At 27.2% G+C, this 19,827-nt stretch overlaps 1 long non-coding RNA gene across 1 annotated transcript; it reads right to left on the bottom strand.

Annotated features, from left to right (window-relative positions):
• Positions 1–1,758: 1,758 nt before the first annotated feature.
• LOC139425224 (uncharacterized) lies at positions 1,759–19,164 on the bottom strand. Its single transcript, XR_011636500.1, has 2 exons — positions 18,963–19,164; positions 1,759–2,139 (listed from the first exon to the last, which is right to left on the bottom strand). It is a non-coding gene; the product is annotated as an uncharacterized lncRNA (long non-coding RNA).
• Positions 19,165–19,827: the final 663 nt, after the last annotated feature.

Raw genomic sequence — 19,827 nt, 5'->3', positions numbered from 1 at the left:
ATATATATAAGTTAAGATAAGACAAAATTGTAGCCTTTTTACATATTGGCACACTTCATTTTTATTTAAGAAACTTCATTAATTATTAATAATCCATTATCCTTTATGAATCCTTTATTAGTCATGAATCATTACTATTGATGAATCATAGTTGATGAAACATTATAATTTATGATTATTATTGATGAATTATTAAGGAATCATGAAGTCATATAATTAATAAATCATTAATAAACCATGGACCATTACATTTGATGAGTCTTTAATGAAGCATAAATCACTATAATTGAGGAATTCTTACTGAAGCATAAATTATTCTAATTAATGAATCCTTAATGAATCATGAATCATTATAATTGATAAATCCGTAATGAACCTACAATCATTATAATTAATGAAACATTATAGGAGAGGAAGCATTATAATTGATGAATATTACTATTGATGAATTATTAAGGAATTCTAAATAATTGTAATGAAATATTAATAAATCATAAACATTTATAATTACTGAATCATTAATTAATAAAGCTTAAATCATTATAATTGATGAAGAATAAATCCTCATAATTGATGAATCACTAAAGAATCATGAACCATTATAATTGGTTAATCATTAATGATTACAATCATGAATAATTACAATATCAATATATCAATATATAATTATCATGAATAATTACAATTGGTTATAATTGATGGTTCATTAATGAATCATTTAACCATAAATCGGGATCATTAAATTCATTAGCAAGCTTCATTCAAGCAAACATTTTTATTTAATCTTAACTAACCTTTTTAGAAGGTTTTGAAGCTTCTCCCTTGACAGTTTCAAAGTTCTAAATTCTAAAAATGTATAGATATTAAAAAAAAACTTTCTTTTTACCACTATCAAAGATTAAACTTTTATTCTGGAGTGAAAGAACCCAAGACAATATAATAAACACTACTTAGCGCTGACTAAAATAAGACAGCGAATAAAACTTCTTCAAATAATAATAACAAAAAAGCTAGTAACGATATTGAACATTAGGCTACTGTCAGTGTGTCCTCAAACAGTCGGAACTGATTGACACAAAGCGGATTCTGGCTTGGTCGCTAAGTAGATTATCGCCAAAGGACTGCGAGGAAAATATGATATAAAGCCTTTGGTGGACTTAAGCCTTGCTGGAAATACATCCACTTAACCAGATTGAATACTCTATAGGTTTTTGGGAGAGGGGAACGGTACATATGGACCCCCAATATTGGGCGATACCTCTGACTTACAACGTCTGGACTGACACCGAATAGGTCCCTTGGCTGAATTATTGGCGATATATCGCCGTTAAGGAAACTATTTATTTTTTATTTCTTTAATACTATAAAAATGGTAGTTCTAGATATGCAATCCCTTATGCTTCGAAATCCATATATTTATTAGCAAGTAAAACCATCGACATGTGACAATAACTAGAAATTTATAAAGTAAATTTATGTTTTTTGTTATTATGTTAAAGAATGCTTTTTATATACAAAAATTGTTTTAAATACCTTAAAGTTATTTAATTTAAAGATTTGGTTCATTTTAAAACTTTTTTGTCGGATGAAAACTTATCTTATACATTTTTTATCTTTTTCTTTATTCCAAAACTTAAAAATGTAATTATACAGTACATTTTAAAAGTCTGAGCAATTCTACAGAGAATTCTTTGCTAAATATTCATCCGCATAAATTTTAATGATAAATCCATTCGAAAAGAAATAAGCAATATCAAATCACAATAAAGTAACATTACATTTAATACGTTATTTTTAAATTGTGTCGATTTATAATGCATGTTACATATTTTTGTGTAAATATACAGTCTATTATAAATAGAATAGAGGTGATACTAATAACTAAACGAAAGAACCACCTACATTACATGTGTAATACCAAATCACCACATTTCGATTTTTTTTTTCGTTTATTTTTTTCGCCAATTTGTCCAGATATTGCATGGCTTTATGTTTATCCCTGAGAAACACCAAGGCACCGCTTCCATAACAGCAGAGTATGTCTCACACCTTGATACTCCCACCACATCCTTATACAGAGCGAAAATGGGAGAAGAAGGATCTCTCAAGTTTCTAATTCCTTAACCACCAGTGAGTGCACTATACAAATTAAAAATAAACAAATTTTATTTTTCTGCTTTGTTTTTCTAATCATCCAATTTTTATAATACTTACAATAGACCAATATTTCCATCGTTAAGTGAAGGAAATTATTACTAAAATTTTTCTTTAGTACTTTTTATTCATCGAGTAAAAATCTTTTTCATGATAAAAAATTAGAAAAAATAAGAATGCAAATTTTTAAATAGTAAGCGAGTGCTAATAATAATTTTAAAAACAACATTAGAAAATATCAAATGTCAAATTATAGTTTAACCGCCAAATAGTGCCAAATTCGAGAGATTGGTTTTCGCGACTGATTTGATAAATCCTTTTCTCCCCCAACCTTTAAAGCAATGAAATGGGTGAGTCAGAATTTGGGGATGAGAAGAACCACAAGTAGCTCGTAGGGGACTCAAAAACCAGCCGGGGGGTAGACGAACGAAAGCATCATGCAAAAACATCAGGAAGAGCTAATTAATCTACAAAGTATGTCGGATGCCCCCAACAATATATTCATTTCCGTTTTAAAATATGCAAATTAAATTTGAAAAAGAAGGAACTTCAGCATTGAAAATAAAAGTGTCAAATACTGGTAGAATTTTTTTATTTATTATAAAAGTATATATTTATTATGCAAAAATCATTTGCAATTTTTTCAAGGATGCTCTTATTCATAAGAGAATGAAAATGAATAAAAATATAATTATTGTGTTGGGGTAAAATCTTTTATACTTAATAATTTATGTGTCTTGCAAAAATTTCATAAGCTGTATTCCCAAAAGTTTATTGTTTTGCTACATATTTTCCATGTTGTTTTGCTTTTTGAAATAAATAATTATAAGAAAAAAAAAACAATTCTTTTTAACAACGAAATATTTCAATTCGTACCAAAATAGTGTTGGTTTCTTTTACCCAACTTCCATTGGTATATCTAGAGAAAAAAGTTTATAAATGTTATTACAAATAATGTTATTACTTTATTAACAAATTTTTTTATTATTGTAATATTACAACTCAGCAGCTTATGATCTTATAAAATACAAGGGTTACGGAGACAAGAATGATGACTTCAAATATTTAATTAAAGTGTTTTAAAGATACTAGAATCCGATGTATCACACAATGGTGACTCTTTCAATCTTTAATGAGGTAGTTGGATTTATTTACTTACTCACGTACATATATGGGTTTCTTTGTAAATAAACAACTTAAAAACTCTTCTCAGTCGGAAAAGCAGAAAACTTAATTTTAAGAAAGACAACAAGAATATATATCAAATATTATAGCGGGATTCGAACCCATAGATTAAAATCGAAATACTACACGGCAAGGTTTAAGGAAAAAAAACAAATAACTAATGAGAAATAAAGTAAATAAGTGTTTGCTAAAAATATAGGTTTTCAAAATAAACACTTTTGAGCCATCTCAAATTATACTACCACTCTTAAAATTACCAACTTTTGCTTAAAATTATATAATTTTACCGCATTTACTACCAAAGAGCATGGTAATAAAGTACCCATTTTATTGTTAATTTTTCAGAAAAGTCATTCCTAAAGCGCTTCGGTAAAATTTACCCAGTTTTTTTGGTGCTCCCATAAGGCCAGAAACACGGTAAATGTGACCATATTCAGGTAGTTTTAACTGTACTTTTTTCTCAGTGCAGAAGTCAATAGTTCCAATTTTTAAATATCTGTTCTTATACAAATACTTAAAATCCAATTAAAAATATAAATTAAATGCATCCTAATGCGTAAAAAGAAAAACGTACGGTTGTAAATAATATTCATTCAGATATTTTAAATGAAAAGATTATTAATGAAAACTATATGTATATAATTTCTGTACGCAAATTTACACGCACATTAATTCACAAGTTTAAACTTAAAAAGTACATATTCAACAAATAAACCTCTTTTTGGAAATATAGAGCAGTATTGTAACCTCGTTAAGTTCACAAGCACGCAAGTTCGTTTTCACACATTTTTACACACACATTAATTCACAAGTTGAAACATAAAAAATTCATATTCAACGTAGAAAACCTTTCTTTTTTTCTTTTTCTTTTTTCTTTTTTTGTAAATATAGAGTGTTATTGTAAGTTAGTTAGGTTTACCCCTAAATTTTTACCGTCATTATCAGGTTCATTTATGCCAATTTTATCCTCTCAAGACATTGCTGGATTAAAAGGATTCTACCGATTCAGAAAAAGAAACCCATCCCCATTTTGAAGCGCTATTCATTATTATTACATATGTAAATTATCGGATAATAATTAATACAAATTTAAAACATAAATGCATATAAATAAAAATTTAACTCAAATAGATTTAAAAAAAATATTATTATAGATGAATTGTGGAAAAATTCCATAGTGATAAAAGTGAAACGTATTCAAATTCTAACTTACTAATTTATAAGTTAAGATTTGGCAACACTTGAAATGCAACAGAGTTATATAAAAATAAAACTTTATAACTTAAGCAAATACAAATTATTTATTTATGAATTCTTTATCAACGAAAATTAATCCCACAAATATATAGGTTAAACTTAAGCATATAAAAATTAAATACATTAATAGTTGTACTGCAGAAATTTATTTCTGCAATGCTTAATGTTGCAGAAATAAATCCCAACTTACATTTGCATTAAAATATTAATCTATTTTCAAATTAATCCCCATTTAAGCGTATAATATTAATTCCCAAATTTTTATACCAATTATTTAAGTCTGTTTGGCTTATCATGCAAAATTATCTTCTCAACCTATTTAGAGATTAAATGTATATCATCCGTATTGCAGATATAGATAATCCAAATTTTAAAATAATATCCTCTTATATTTCAAATTTAAGTTTATAATTCAAACTTAAACAAATAAAAAATGCATCAATATTTTATTATTAGTAATAAGTTTCGCTGAAACTATGTTAAGGTTATTTCTGAATTTTTACATTCATAATTTATGGACCGAATTTTATATTTCCATCAGCTTGTGAAATAAAAGATATATCAATGATACAGAAATAAGTCACTCCCATTTAAAAAACATATATTCTCATTATAAATACACAGTATAATTTTAACAAAAAAAAATTTGAAAAGTTTAAATTGCAAAAATAAATACGTTTAAATTCAGAGGAAATAAATGCATATTTTTTAGAAAAACGTGACTCATAATTTAAGCGTAATTTTTTTTGTAAAATGTTAATATAAATTCTAGTAATACACATTTAATGCCTACAAATTCTATACCAAAAAATATTTAATAAATTCAAACATGCAAATTTATATATAGAATATTATATATGGAATTTATATATAAGAATAAAATACAAATAAATTAAATGGACAAAAATTCAGCACAAATAAAACATAAACTTGCAAATTCGTAGGCAAAACTTAAATAAATACAAATTAAACGCGTAAGATGATTTCTGTTGCTTAAGCATAAAATTTATCCTAATAAAAAATTAAGCAAATGATGTTATTAATTAAACTTATTCATATACAAGATAAATTCATAAAACTTTTGTAAAAATAAAAATTAAACATGCAAATTTATAAGTCACCCTTAAACTAAAATAAAACAAATTCAAATATAAGTTAAACTTAAAGTAAAAAAATGTTAGTTAAACAAATTAAACGATTAATTGAATGAATACAAATTAAAGGCTGAAGATTTCTGTTGATTAAGCATTAGATTTTGGTTACTAAAAAATTAAGCATACGATTTTATAAATTAATTTCGGACAAATGCAAATTAAATTTATAAGACCTTTGTACAAATAAAAAGTAAACAAACAAATTTTTAAGTCCCACTTAAACAAAAAATAAAACAAATTAACATTTTACTGTAAACATAAAGTTTTGTTGTAAGCGTATGAAATTATCCCTTTAATATTACGCCTATTATTTAAGATTTATCACCCGACGTTATCTTTTCAACAGATTGAGAGATTAAAGATGTATTATCCGGGATACAAAAAAAATTCACATTTTAAAACGATAACTATTCAGATAAATACATGTATACTTTTGCAAAGATTCATAACGTTCTATAAAATCGAACAATAAAGAAAGATTTTTCCCCTCTCATTTAATCTCATACTCGTGTCTCTATTTTGATGAAGATGAGGAAGATGAAACCCGCAGGCAGTTACAGTTTGCAAACAAAGTTCTCAATGTCGCGTGACCAATGTCCGGATATGGATTCCGTCTCGCGCGACACGTGCGTCGGAAGGCGTGACGTAATGCGAGATTTCATGGGAACGCGTTCTAAGCCTTCCTTCCATTCTCATTATGGCATTAAAAAAAACTGGTGGCGAAATTGGATTTAAAGAGTGCAATGCTGAAAGCAGAATGTGTTATGTGTAAATAGCGGTCTAAACGAAACGCACCCCTCACTCGTGACTGGTGACGCGTCATGGATACTTTTTTTTCGGGAGGAGGAAAAGCGTGTGAAAATATGTTGATTCGAATTCTAGAAAGAAAGTTTCAAATACCGTTACTAATGTTGTTATGCGGAAAATGACGTGGGGAATTTGACAATGAATGATTGCATTAAAAAAATCGTGAGAATTTTGGCCAAATTTATCTTAGTTATATATTTATCTAAAATATAAAACTAAATAAAACTAATATCAAATTTTATATATGATTGTCTAAAATATGAAACATTATGGCTTAGTACTTTATCAATTTTTTGTTGCTGTTCTATCACAATAAAAAAATCTATTTCAATAAAAACTTCTTTTTTATATTAAAACTACTAATTTTGAAAGATGTCTCATTTCAAAAAATAAATAAATAAAATAAATCTTTGATTTTTGAAATCGCCAAAGAGTAGCACAAAATGAGTAATAATGAAATATACAATTTTTTTTAAAGAAGTGAGTAACCTGATTTAGATGGAAACATTTATAAATAACTAAAATAATATAATTTTAATTTGTATGAAAACTAAATATTTCCCTGACACTAAAAAAATTGACTTTGGAAATCATTAAATTATTGATCATGATTTGCAAGAGTAGAAATATTTTTTTTTTAAAAAAAGAGTAACCTGATACAGACAGAAGCATTTGTATTAAAAAAATAATTAATTAGAATTTGAATGAAAACTCTAAATATATCTTATCGGCATCCAAAAATATTTGACTTCGGAAATAAACAAAATGTGGAACAAAACTTGCAAGTGTACACATACATAAAAAAAATAATCACCTAGTTTAAGCAAAAGCATTTATAACTGAAAATAGTTCATTATAATTTGTATAAAACTATTGGAGTACTAAAAATACAGGACTTTGGAAATATTCAAGATTTAAGGCAAGATTTGTAGGAGTACATGTATTTAAAAAAGGAACAACTTCATATGGGCATAAGTATTTATAACTAAAAATATTTAATTAAAATTTGAATGAAAATTCTTTATATTTTACTGTCATTCAAAAAATAAAGTGTACAGTTTTCACAATGTAGAAAAAATACGTATGATTCTTATGTACACGCATTTTTTTAACAATAAAAAAATACGATATAATTTTTACAAAAGTATTTATTGCTAAAACTTTTATGATTAAAAATTCTATAATTAAATTAAAAATTTTATAATTTTAAGATGTAAACAATCAACTAGTCTTTTCACAAAATTTAAGAAAACTCATTAAATTTGAATTTGATTTAACGAATAAATTACTAACTTAAGTTAAATTATTTTTAAATGTTAACTTATTTAATAATTTTGAAATAAATTTGACTTATTTATATTTTACTCTCATAATAGCAAAGAAAAAGTTTTTTTTTTTACAAGAATAGATTATCGAAACTTGAAAAGATTTTATTAAATTGCTTGAAAATAATGCCCTGAAAATAGGCAGTAACCATGGTTATTATTATAATACAAAATAATAATAATATGAGATGATTAAAGCATTATTATTTAACAGTTTTGTTTAATAAAACAATAAGAAAATTTGTAACAAAAGAAAACATGTGATATGTCTACAAACAATTAAAACAGATAGAATAAAACTTAAAATTATTAATAAATAAATAAACTAAATGATCTTGATAAAAATTAGATCACAATAAAGATCAAAATAAAGATGTTGAAAAAAATTAGATAACAAAAAAGGCATTTTTGAATATGAATAAATGAAAAAATGTTAATAGGAAGCAAACTATAACAGAAATTATTTAACCTTAATCAGAACTCATACAGTAATTAACACTTTTCTTAAAACATAAAAGTGGAAATTTAATTATTCGTGAAATCGTAAAGAATACAAACCACAACTGTCAAGATATTTAAATATTTTACACAAAAATCAAAAAATAATAATTTATCTAAATATTAAAAAATTACGCGACAACATGAATAGTGCGGCATAAATATGGGTTTAAATCAAATTTATAATCAAAATGATTGCATCAACTAAATCAATATTCCTGCAATAAACTTTAAAAAGCAAATCTGATAGAAAAAAAAATAATTATGCATTCATCAGAAATCAACCTATTTGAAATAAATTCTCTGTAATATATTATATTAACAAATAACAAAATAGTTATATTGCATAAATGTCTTTGTTCCTTGTTTATATTATTGGGTTATGCTTTCTTATTTTATATTTTTTCTCCTGAATGAAAATTATAAAAGTCACTGCCTTATTCTTAGATTAGAATTTTTATGAGCCCAGATAGTGCCGCATTGGAGTAAGTTCTTAAATATTAAAAAAATAGATCACAAACGCCTTTTAGGTTCCCCAAAACAGTGGCTTTTCTCCATATTGATGTTTTGCTCCATTTTCAGAATGAACACAGAGGGTGCTGCCTAAAAATAGGATAAACTTGACCATTACATACGATAAACTTGACATTATGCTACATTAATAAATATCATGTAAAAATTTATGTTATAAAATGACTTGAATACAATTTTTGGACGCATATATTGTAATTATTGCCCAAATTATTTAATCAAACATATCAAAATCTATTTTCGCCAATTTAATCATAAAACTAGAAAATTAAATATTTTTGCAATCAAAAGAATTCCCCCTGACCAAAAGGGCAGCATGATGCCATAGGCAAATAACAAAAATCTACAACACGCAGACACATCAACATATCAACACGAAGACAAAAACTAAATGATCAAGTTACAGAAACAAAAGTTTTGTACTCAATACAAAAATAACTTATAATGAATACATTAACCTAATATCCGTGCTCGGTACTTTATTCTAAAACAAAAAAAAACAGTTAAACTAATTACTTATGAATTAAAAAAGAAATCAATAAACTGAAATTGACATCCTAGATTACATACAAACAACAAAAATATTTATTGTTTATTTGTACATCAAAAACTAAAATATTCTGTGACACCAATTCAAATTTTGGATCCGGATATAACAATTATAACCAAAATGATTGCATCCACGTAATCAACATCCTTGCATGAATTAACACATTATCTTGAAACATGAAACTAATTATGCATGCATTCATGAAAAAGACGAATATATCAATCGAATCAAAATGGATACCCGATATCTTTTTATTACTATTGTTCGCGAAAATTTTCCCGATATCACTTTCATTTCTCCCAAAAACTTTTTTAACACAGCATAAAAGGAAAAACGCGGTAAAATCTACTTTTGATTCTCCATGTGTGTAAGATCTATATGAATCCCATATGGCCGTCTATATCCATCTGGCAATAGTCTCCCCCTATGTGTCCCCTAGGAACAAATCCCCCCCCCTTCCCAACAGTAGCAAAGTACAAACAGATTGGAAAACTATAGATTTCGGCCGACCGCAACAGAGCTTGCCCGCCTTTCGTTTGACTGAGGTTGTCCCAATGGGACATGTCCCAATCCGGCAAAGGAAGGCGTTGTATTATGATCAGTAATAATATGGCACGGATTGAGAACTTGTCGTTATTCAAATTAGCATGGCGAGGAACGCCTGGTTTTGACAGCTATTGTTGATTTGTTTTTAGCCACAAAAAAAATGTTATAGGAATGATATCTGGTTTTTGTTTTTTTTATTTAAAGATTTAGGGGCAGCTAAAAATTCTAATTATGCCGTTTTTATGACAAAAGCATGGCTCTTAATATTGACTCAATGGGGCAAAAAAAATATTTGAATTAAATAATTAAAAGTAGTTATTTAAATTAAATAATTAAAAGCAGTTATTTAAATCCTAATTTTAATAATTTTATTTATTCTTACTAAATATTTTTTTTTTTTAAATTCTGCATCATTTGTGAAATGAAAAAAAAAATCTGTTCTATAATACTTTGTGGTTTTAAAAATAATGAAATACACGTGTTTTTTCATTTATTATTTAAGACTGTTTTTCGATGGCTCTGTGGTTGCATAAAATGATGTCTTTATGCATATAATATGCTACTTTCACAACTGCTGTGAGTTTGCAACAGTTACTCATGATTGTTCGGTCAAATTTATTCTATTTTTAGACAGCGCCCTCTATGCTAATTCTGAAAATGGAACAAAACATCAATATGGAGAAAAGCCACTGTTTTGAAAAAAAATTAAGGCGTTTGTGATCTATTTTTTTTAATATTTAAAAACTTACTCCAATGCTACGTTATCGATGCTCATAAAAATTTTCAAAAGTTAATAATAAGATGATTTTATAAATGGACACATTTAATTAATGTTAACAAAACTGTATGTGAAAAAACTATTATAGAAAAATAACAATTTCCAGATTTTTTTTAATGAAAACATATTTTAATAAAATGATGTTGCACCGATAATTCGAAAACTGTAAATATCCAAAGTAGGTCCAGTGTCTAGTATGGCATATAATCTTGGGAAAACTGAACTTTACATTCTTGTGTCTCCCCGAGTTTCAGGTTCTTTCCTAGATTTTGGGGCAAAAGTTTTTTTTTTAATAGAAATAGTTTATACGATAAAAGGATGAATGGAAAGAAAAATGTTTCAAATAATTTCGAATCAAAAAAATACTACAATATTCTCAATTGCAATCATCGTTTGATATACAGGTGGTTATCAAAATAATGGAAACACCCTAGATTTTGAAGGAATCCTTTATTAATATGGAGTAGGACCGCCTTTGGCATGTAAAACTGCCTGAATTCGCCTAGGAATCGAATCATACAAATTCTGAATCGTGTTTAGAGGAATATTGTACCATTCTTCATGGAGATATTGTGAAAGTTCCGTGAAAGATGCCGGTGAAGCATATCGATTCCGGATTGAAAGCTCTAAAATAGACCGCAACGGTTCGATTATATTGAGGTCTGGGGACTGTGCGGGCCAAGGTAGATGTTCCATTTCAGCCTCATGTTCATCAAACCATGATTGGACAACTCTGACTGCATGAATAGGGGCATTATCACTCTGGAAAGTTCCATCTCCTGCAGGAAACAAAATCTGCATCATAGGATGGACCTGGTTAGCTAAAACTTCTCTATACTTCTCCCCAGTGATCCTTCCTTTCAGGGTTACGATTTGACCAGCAGAAAACCATGACACGGCTGCCCATACCATGACCAATCCACCTCCATGCTTGACAGTTGGATGAAGGCAATCAGGATCATACGCTTGTGCAGGTGTTCTCCAGACATGTACCCATCCTGTTGTGGGGAAAAGTATGAAAGATGATTCGTCTGACCATATAACAGTCTTCCACTTATCAATCGACCAGGTTTTGTGGTTGTGGCACCACTCTACACGACGTTTGGCATTAGCATCTGTGACAAGTGGCTTGAGAATTGCTGTTCTGCCGTAAATGTTCTCTTTATGAAGGTACCTCCTAACTGTAATTGTTGACACTGGAGAATCCAGATGCTGATTGAGCTCTGCCATCACTTTGGCTCCAGTTGTTTTCTTTTTAGATATTACAATCCGTCTCAATACCCGTCGGTCTCTTTCATTCAGTTTCTCCTTCTGTCCACTATTTTGCTTTGCTGAACTTGTTTTTCCGCGCTGTGTGTATGCTGTCATGACTTAAGACACCGTACCTCTAGAAACGCCTAAAAGCTGGGATGTTTCGGTCACTGTTGCTCCAACTAGTCGGGCTCCTACAATTTGGCCTCTCTGAAAATCTCTGAGGTCTGACATTTTACGCTTCTGACAAAAAATCAAAACGTAGACAACTCTGCAAAAGCTCTCTCATACCACCTAATATATGTATTTTTTATATTAAAAAAAAACTGGTAGCTAAGATTATATTTTAATGCTTATGAAGCAAATTCTTAAATGTCCCATTTATTCACAAGTGTTTCCATTATTTTGATAATCACCTGTATATCTCTATTCCCAATAAATGTTCTCTATTCCCAATATCCCATGTCACTACATAGATCATATACAGATATCTCTATTGCCAATAAAAGTTAGTACATCAATACTAATTCGCAATATAACTTACTAGATGGGTAGCGTAACGATTTAATAGAAATTAAACAAAGAGAGAAAGTAAAAAAAAAAATGAAATAAAATTTTTATTTAATTACAAATGATGACATTTCAAGCTACTACATAAAAAACTAACACATTCCCTTAAACTCCAACTAGCTATAATCACACTGTAAACAGGAAAGCAGCCAACAATTTTTCAAAAGTTCTCCTTGGAAGTTTTTTTAAAAAAAGCCTACATTGAAGTTTTTTCTAGGAAAAATAATTCGTATTGATTTTTTTTTTTCATTTTAATACCTTGTTTCGATTTTTTTCAGTGCTTAGGTGACCATTTATTTAAACGTTTTAATTTATTAAACAAAATTTAAGCATTTAAAATTAGTGATTAAATAAAATACATCGTAGACTTTACCAATTTAAGCATATTTCTTTTACTGGGCCTACTATCAAATCTAATGTCCGTATCTAACTTGATATCTCTCAATTTATGATGTAATTGTATTAGAACCCAGAAATGAATGGCTTCATTTCAAAAAGTCTTCAACTCCATTAACCCATGAACTACCTTTATGGGTGAAAATGTCCCATACGGTTCGCAACCCACCGAGTCCTTTTACTTTGACGCAGTGGTTGGTGTGTCAAGTGCAGGCCATCTGCCGGCCATAATTTTAGGTCCACCCACTGAAAAACACACCAGGGAAGGGGTACTTCAATTCATATCTCCCCCCTTTGCTATTCCCAATTGCTATTTCCAAGTGTGTGTACCTCCCACTTACTGGCAGAATACGGAGAACCATGAACAATAAGAGATTCTATGGTCCTCCCAGAGACGTATTCTGGATGTAATCAGACAGGTTGGTCTATTGAAGATGATTTTGATTCGAGTGGGGAGTTTTAAATGTTCTTTGGGAATACGCTTTTATTGAGTGTCCGCTTTAGAACAAGTATTGATGAATCCGAAATTATTATTTTTGTGTGGGCATTTTTTTTATTGCTATTGTTGTGGGTGACACTAAGTCACATTTAAAGATGAAGCTGCTTGTACAGTCTATTGCTGCTTATCACATTTAGAAGAAATTACCTCTTTATATGCTTAAATTCCTCAAACGATTGTATCAACTTCGGCATTAACCACTAAGATGAGTAGCGCTCCAACCACAAGCAATAAGATTTAATAATTGTTATGACTCAAAAATAAGTAAACAAATCTCGATGACTATAATAACTGCAACCATATAAAAATTAATATCTTATTATTATAAACACCAATTCATACAGCACTAACTTTTATTTCTTTTGCTAATGTTATTGTGGTGGACACTAATACACAACTGAAGGATATAGCTGCTTGTACAGTGGTTTATGCCTTTGTTTGTTACGTCATATAAGATTTAGAGGAGACAACCTCGTTATATACCCATATGTTTCATGTAATTTATTTTTTTTAAAAAATAGTACCAACTTCGAAGTTATACTCAGAAATGGGTATCCCTGCAATAAATAAACTAATTTAATACTTGTAACGGCTCTAGTATAAGCAATCGAATATAAGGGCTGTAATAGCACACGAATCGCTAATCAAAGTTATAATGAATATTCTTTGAGTTATTATCGTTATTTTTTAACATTTTTTTCAATTTATGTTAAATTTTTATATTAGATTTGATTTTAAGTTTAGAAGTTCACTGCATTAAGTTACAGCTTTCAGTCCTATGGAATAACTGTCTCAGTAAGTTATTTCAGATTTATTTATGCATTCCCTCTAATATATTCTTTTTAAATTCAAAACTCGTTATTTTGTAATCTTTTTATCAGTATTCAAAATAATTATTTTATACCACTAAGCTTAATCTCATTTTTTTTATTTACTTCTTTTCTATCAAAAATGCACTTCAAGAGAATTATAGAAACACCCAAACCCTTTTTCGCAAATGGAACACCGGTGCCTCTCAACAAGTATTACAACTAAAAATATATTTTGGCATTTTTTAATTGCAAACAAAAAAAAACAGTTTACTATTTACCAAAAATTTTTGTTAGATTCTCGGAATTGTTCTAAAATATAAAATACGAAAAAAGTAGAGTTTGTTTTTATTCCTTTTCAAGAATTTATCAATAGTTTATTTTGTAAATTCAAAAAAATTCAACGATGAATTATAGTTTCAAAATAATTGAAAATAAGTGCAAATTTAAAAAGTTATTGTTTGGAAGAGAGTCATGTTTGGAAAATCTTATATTTAGCGAAGAAAAGGACACTGGTCTCAGATGCAGTATTTCCAAATCATAAATTATTAAAATGATAAGTATAATGTGTTTCCCTTATTTTGACCTAAATTAATACAAAATATCTAAAAAAGATTTTCAAAATATGTTTAATGAAAATTCTACGTCAAACAATTAAGGGAATATTACTAGTTTTTCACTAGGAAAATGGAACTATTTCGCATAGCTTTTCTTTCGAAATAATTTATTATTCTGATCCTGTAATAAATGTATAATAAAGCTTAGCCTCGTTGGAAAAGGAATATAAAGTAAATAAGCTACTTTATACCTTGAATTAGTTTACAGGGACAACTTTTTATCTTTTTATTAAAAAAAATTACACTTTTAACCGTTTATTAGTAAAAATGAAGATAAAAAGTACCACAAAACTAATTTTAAAATACTTTTAACACATTTTTTACTTTTCAGAAATAACGAGGTTACGATTGTTCATTAATGTTTCTTTGCAAGAACAAATAAAGTATAGTTTATTTCAAAATGCTTTTTTTTTCGCTTATGTTCGAAATAGATAAAAGCAAACGATCTTTAAAAAGAAATTGGATAATAATAATAATTAAAATTTAGCATACGATATTCTTTATTGGGGATTTGCTTAAAAATTAATGCATTTTTGATAACTTTTCGTGACAACATTTTTTTTATTATTGACTACATTTTAAGATTCATCGGAGCAATAAATATTTATTTTTGAAAACTGCATTCATAATCTTATTTTGCATTTAACAGTTAAAGACAATATAAAAATCTAGTTTAGCAAAAAATTTTGAATTTTTATCACTATTGTGAAAAATTATATTCACATGTATGAAAATAATTTTCCCGTAATCATTATAAACTTTCGATGTATAAGAAGCATATTAAAGACTATTTCAAATTACATCATTTTCAGCGTTATTTTTAAAAGAAATTTCATAAGCAAACAATTTTATGAATTTACTATTTGAATCATGTAATCAAGCATATATTTTAATATATATCGATATATCTTAGGATAAAAAATAAATAGGCATATACATTCGATAATAAATAATGATACAGTAGCGGTTAGAGTGTTGAGTAACAATTATAATAAATTTGTGTGGAATAACAAATTTGTCTGGCATTATTTCAAAGTTTGTATACTAAAAACTCTCGATTTAGATATAAAATATTTAAATTATCATCTCTTTAAATCATTTCCAACAAGCCTAATTCAATTTTTTACTCGAAACTTGTCACTAATTACAGTATCATCGGTCTCATAATCTCAGTATTTATTAACAGATAATTTCAAAGTGCGTAATTAAGACCACTAAAGAGACTAATTTAACGCTATTTTTATTCTTAACTAAAAAAAATCGCCAAATGAAATCTCGCCAAAGAAAATGTAAATGTAAAAACAACCTAATCGACAGCAAACAAAGGGTAAAAATAAGAACGAAAGCAAGTTAATTAAATCCTTTCTTCATTAAGGTTTCGTAATGAAGAAAGTGTGTTAATTAGGTGATAATGAGCCATTCCGTTAATGATCATCAGACAGCTATTAGCTAATTCCTCAAATACACTGATCATCATTAGCTTTTTCTCATTAGACATATAAAAGAGAAGAAAGTGAAAAACTCTGATTTTAAGGAAGTTAAATAAGATATCTAAAAGGAGATATATATGTCATATCACCCTTCCTAGATTGAGAGTTAATACTTTTAGCTAAATCTTAATATTTAGACCAGATTTTAATTATTATAGTGCTCAGATAGTTATAATATATTGAAATATAAATTAATTTTAATTTTCCATGTTTTTCTCTAAATTCACGTTATTAAATTAATATATTTAATTAATTTCCCCAATTATCATCAGCTATTGGAATGGAAGTTAACTTTTGTTTTTGATTGAATGCTGATCAATTTTGTACAAACTTCGCTGCCTATTAACACGTAAATTATATTCTTTAATTCAATATTATATTTTAAATAAATTTAATCTTATAGATAAGATGCTTAACTGTTTTCTGTTATTTTTTTATTCTTCGCATTGTTTTTTAAAAGCTTTAGTTATAGAATATCCTATTCGATCATTTATGTTTACTGAAGACTAATTAATTGCTCCAACTTTCGATTGTTAACAGCAAAAATAATGAATAGAGTTATTATTTTTTCACTTATAACATTTTTTGAACTATATTGCATTACTTTAGCATACTTCTTTAAAGTCTAACTTTCCACGTTTGTTACATGTCGTAAATTCAAAATGTAAAAATTTCATTCTAAATAATTTTTAATCAAATGGTCAGAAATTTACAAAATGTTTCGACATTCCTAAATAAAACTATAAAAGATCAATAAAGAAAATATCTGCCTGAAATTATCTTTGGATAAACGAGTTTTGAAATTATTTGCAAAATATTTTTAATTTAGTCAAAATGTTGTCATGAAAAATGCAACAAAAAAAATATTATTATTCGGGAGCCTAAATTTTTAAACATTTTCTTGAGTAAACTATCGAAACCATATTTTCTAGATAATATTTATCCCTATAATTTAGTCAAAACTCCAAATCTTATAAATAAAGGGATTTCTTCGAAAAGAAAACGCATTTTAGTTATTGATTTAAAAACTTATTTAATAGACAGTCTTGATTAATTAGCATATTTGAGATCAAACCTCAGAAACTATAAAAGCTTCTTAAATATTAAAAAAGATCATCTTAAAGATCACCTTGGAACCAAAGACTACATATCATTTAAAGATCATATATAATTCAGCTTTCTTTGTTTTATCTGCTATTTTTTTTAAAAAAAACTGATCATTCGAATTATTGCTTTGACTTTTTAATTTCCCCTTTCCAAAATTTAATTAATCGCCTGCAGTAATAATTAATCAATTAAAGTCAGCACACTAATTTATAGTCAACACTAATTAATGAGCATGTTTGAGGTCAACTCTTCGAATCTATAAAAAGTTCATCCAAAATTAAAGAAGATTGTCCTAAAGATCACCTCAGAACCTAAAGACTACATAATCTAAAGATTACTTTGAATTAAGATTTCTTTGTTTTATCAGTATTTTTAAAAATTTATTGATCCGTATTACTGTTTTAACTTTGTTATTTCCCATTGTTTTAAATAAAAAAAACAATACACTGAACTATAATAGAAGAAGTATTGTCTTCGTAACATTCTAATAATTATGAGACCTTCTTCCAGTTCTTTTTACAAAGAACTCTTTTTCTTCTCAAATAAATGAGAAAATATAAAAGTTTACAAACTCTTATATGCCTTTACATCCAACTAAAAAATAAAACCGCTTGCTGTTAATATATATATATACATTATATTTGGAAATTAACCTTTGAAGGTACACACAGAATTTTAAATTCTATGCACTCCAAACTCCAAGAGACGTAAGCATTTAATTTATTCACGGAAACTGAAAAATAATTTAGGAATTTTGTAAAAATAAAAACGTGAATAATTTCATTCTTTTAAGGAGCAAAATTTTAGTTAAAGGTAAAAACCCCTGGCAACTTTATGCAAAAAACTCCTAAGACTTTTTAAAACATTTTTTGGTGTACATTTGAAAATTGATAACATTTCTTACGTCAGTTAATATTAATTCACATAGTAAAATATACCAAAAAAATTATTTTTTCAATCATAGATTTACTCAATCTAATGTAAAGTTAACATTAATTCTTGTATGAAAATAATTTAATTTTTTAGTTGAATTTCTTTTTTTTTTCTCTTAATGAATTAAATATATTTTGGCTTTATTTTTTATTCATATTTTATCTTTTGTTCCTTTAAAACGTAGTAAAATTATTTTTTAAAAAAAACCTCTAAAATTAGCTTAATAAAAATCTTTATCGTTTCCAAAGTCCAATTAGCCAGAAAAAAAATCTATTGGAAAGTTTCTTTTTAAACTAATGAGAAAACAGAGGTTTTTAAACACTTAAGCTCATAAAAAAAAACTGAGGCAATTACCATATGCTTGAAAATAAAGCAGAATTAAAGCATATTACCTTAAAAAAACTTCTTACCTTTAAGGAGAAAAATCGTAAAAAAATATCTTATTCTTAAAAGAACAAGTTATTAAACATAAAAACATTTTTCGATAACTCGAAAAGATCTTTACCATCAAAATCAAGGTAATTGAATAGCCAAACAAATTTCCAAACTCTCTGTTAGCTTTCAACAGGGCTGGGGGATGATTAAGCCTAAAGCAGTATTTTCCAAGAAAATTTTACGTTCTTATTTACCAGTGTCTACCCTCGAGACATTTGTAGGAAGTTAAGGGTGTCCCAGAGCACACGTTTGATGAAAAGACACACTTTTAAAGTTCTCCCTCATGATGCAAGTAATGACTAATTACTCGAGGCCTTTCTTAATTATATCGAAAACTGTTTGAAAGAGTGCCAGGGTTAAGGACTGAATTACAGGTAAGGGATTCGAGTTAAAGTGAGTTAAGTTTAAAGGAAATATCTGTTACTTACTAGTCTTAATATTTTGAATATTTATTTTTTAATTTCTTTATTGTAGGAATAAAAAAATATTTTTACATCATACACTAGTTTTCCATGTAAATGATAATATAAAAATTTTGTATTTCTGATATATTGATAAAAATTATTGTTATTTTTTTTTAAAGAAAAATGTTAGAGAAGAAATCTGAAAGCTGAAAGTAATTCAGTAATGCTCTGCTTTGTAAATGCACTTAAATTTAATCATAAAAATTTAAAATAATTTTAAAGGTTTTGTGATTTATTAAAAAAATTAACTAATTAAATTTATTATTTAATTATTGATCAATTAGAATTATTATTGAACTATTAATTAAAATTATTAATTAGAATTATTAATCAATTAAATTACAATTACGCTATACGATTAAAATTATTTTTAGTGAAAAGTTTTCTTTTTATTTATTATTTTAAAAAAAAATCATAGTTAAACAACCTGCTACTTTCTTTTATGAGCGAACTGATGGTCTGCATCTGAAA

Source organism: Parasteatoda tepidariorum, chromosome 3, assembly GCF_043381705.1.
Source record: "Parasteatoda tepidariorum isolate YZ-2023 chromosome 3, CAS_Ptep_4.0, whole genome shotgun sequence".
In the NCBI taxonomy this organism is placed as follows: domain Eukaryota; kingdom Metazoa; phylum Arthropoda; class Arachnida; order Araneae; family Theridiidae; genus Parasteatoda; species Parasteatoda tepidariorum.
Note: the sequence above shows the minus strand (reverse complement) of the source record. Positions and strands in the feature narration are given on the sequence as shown.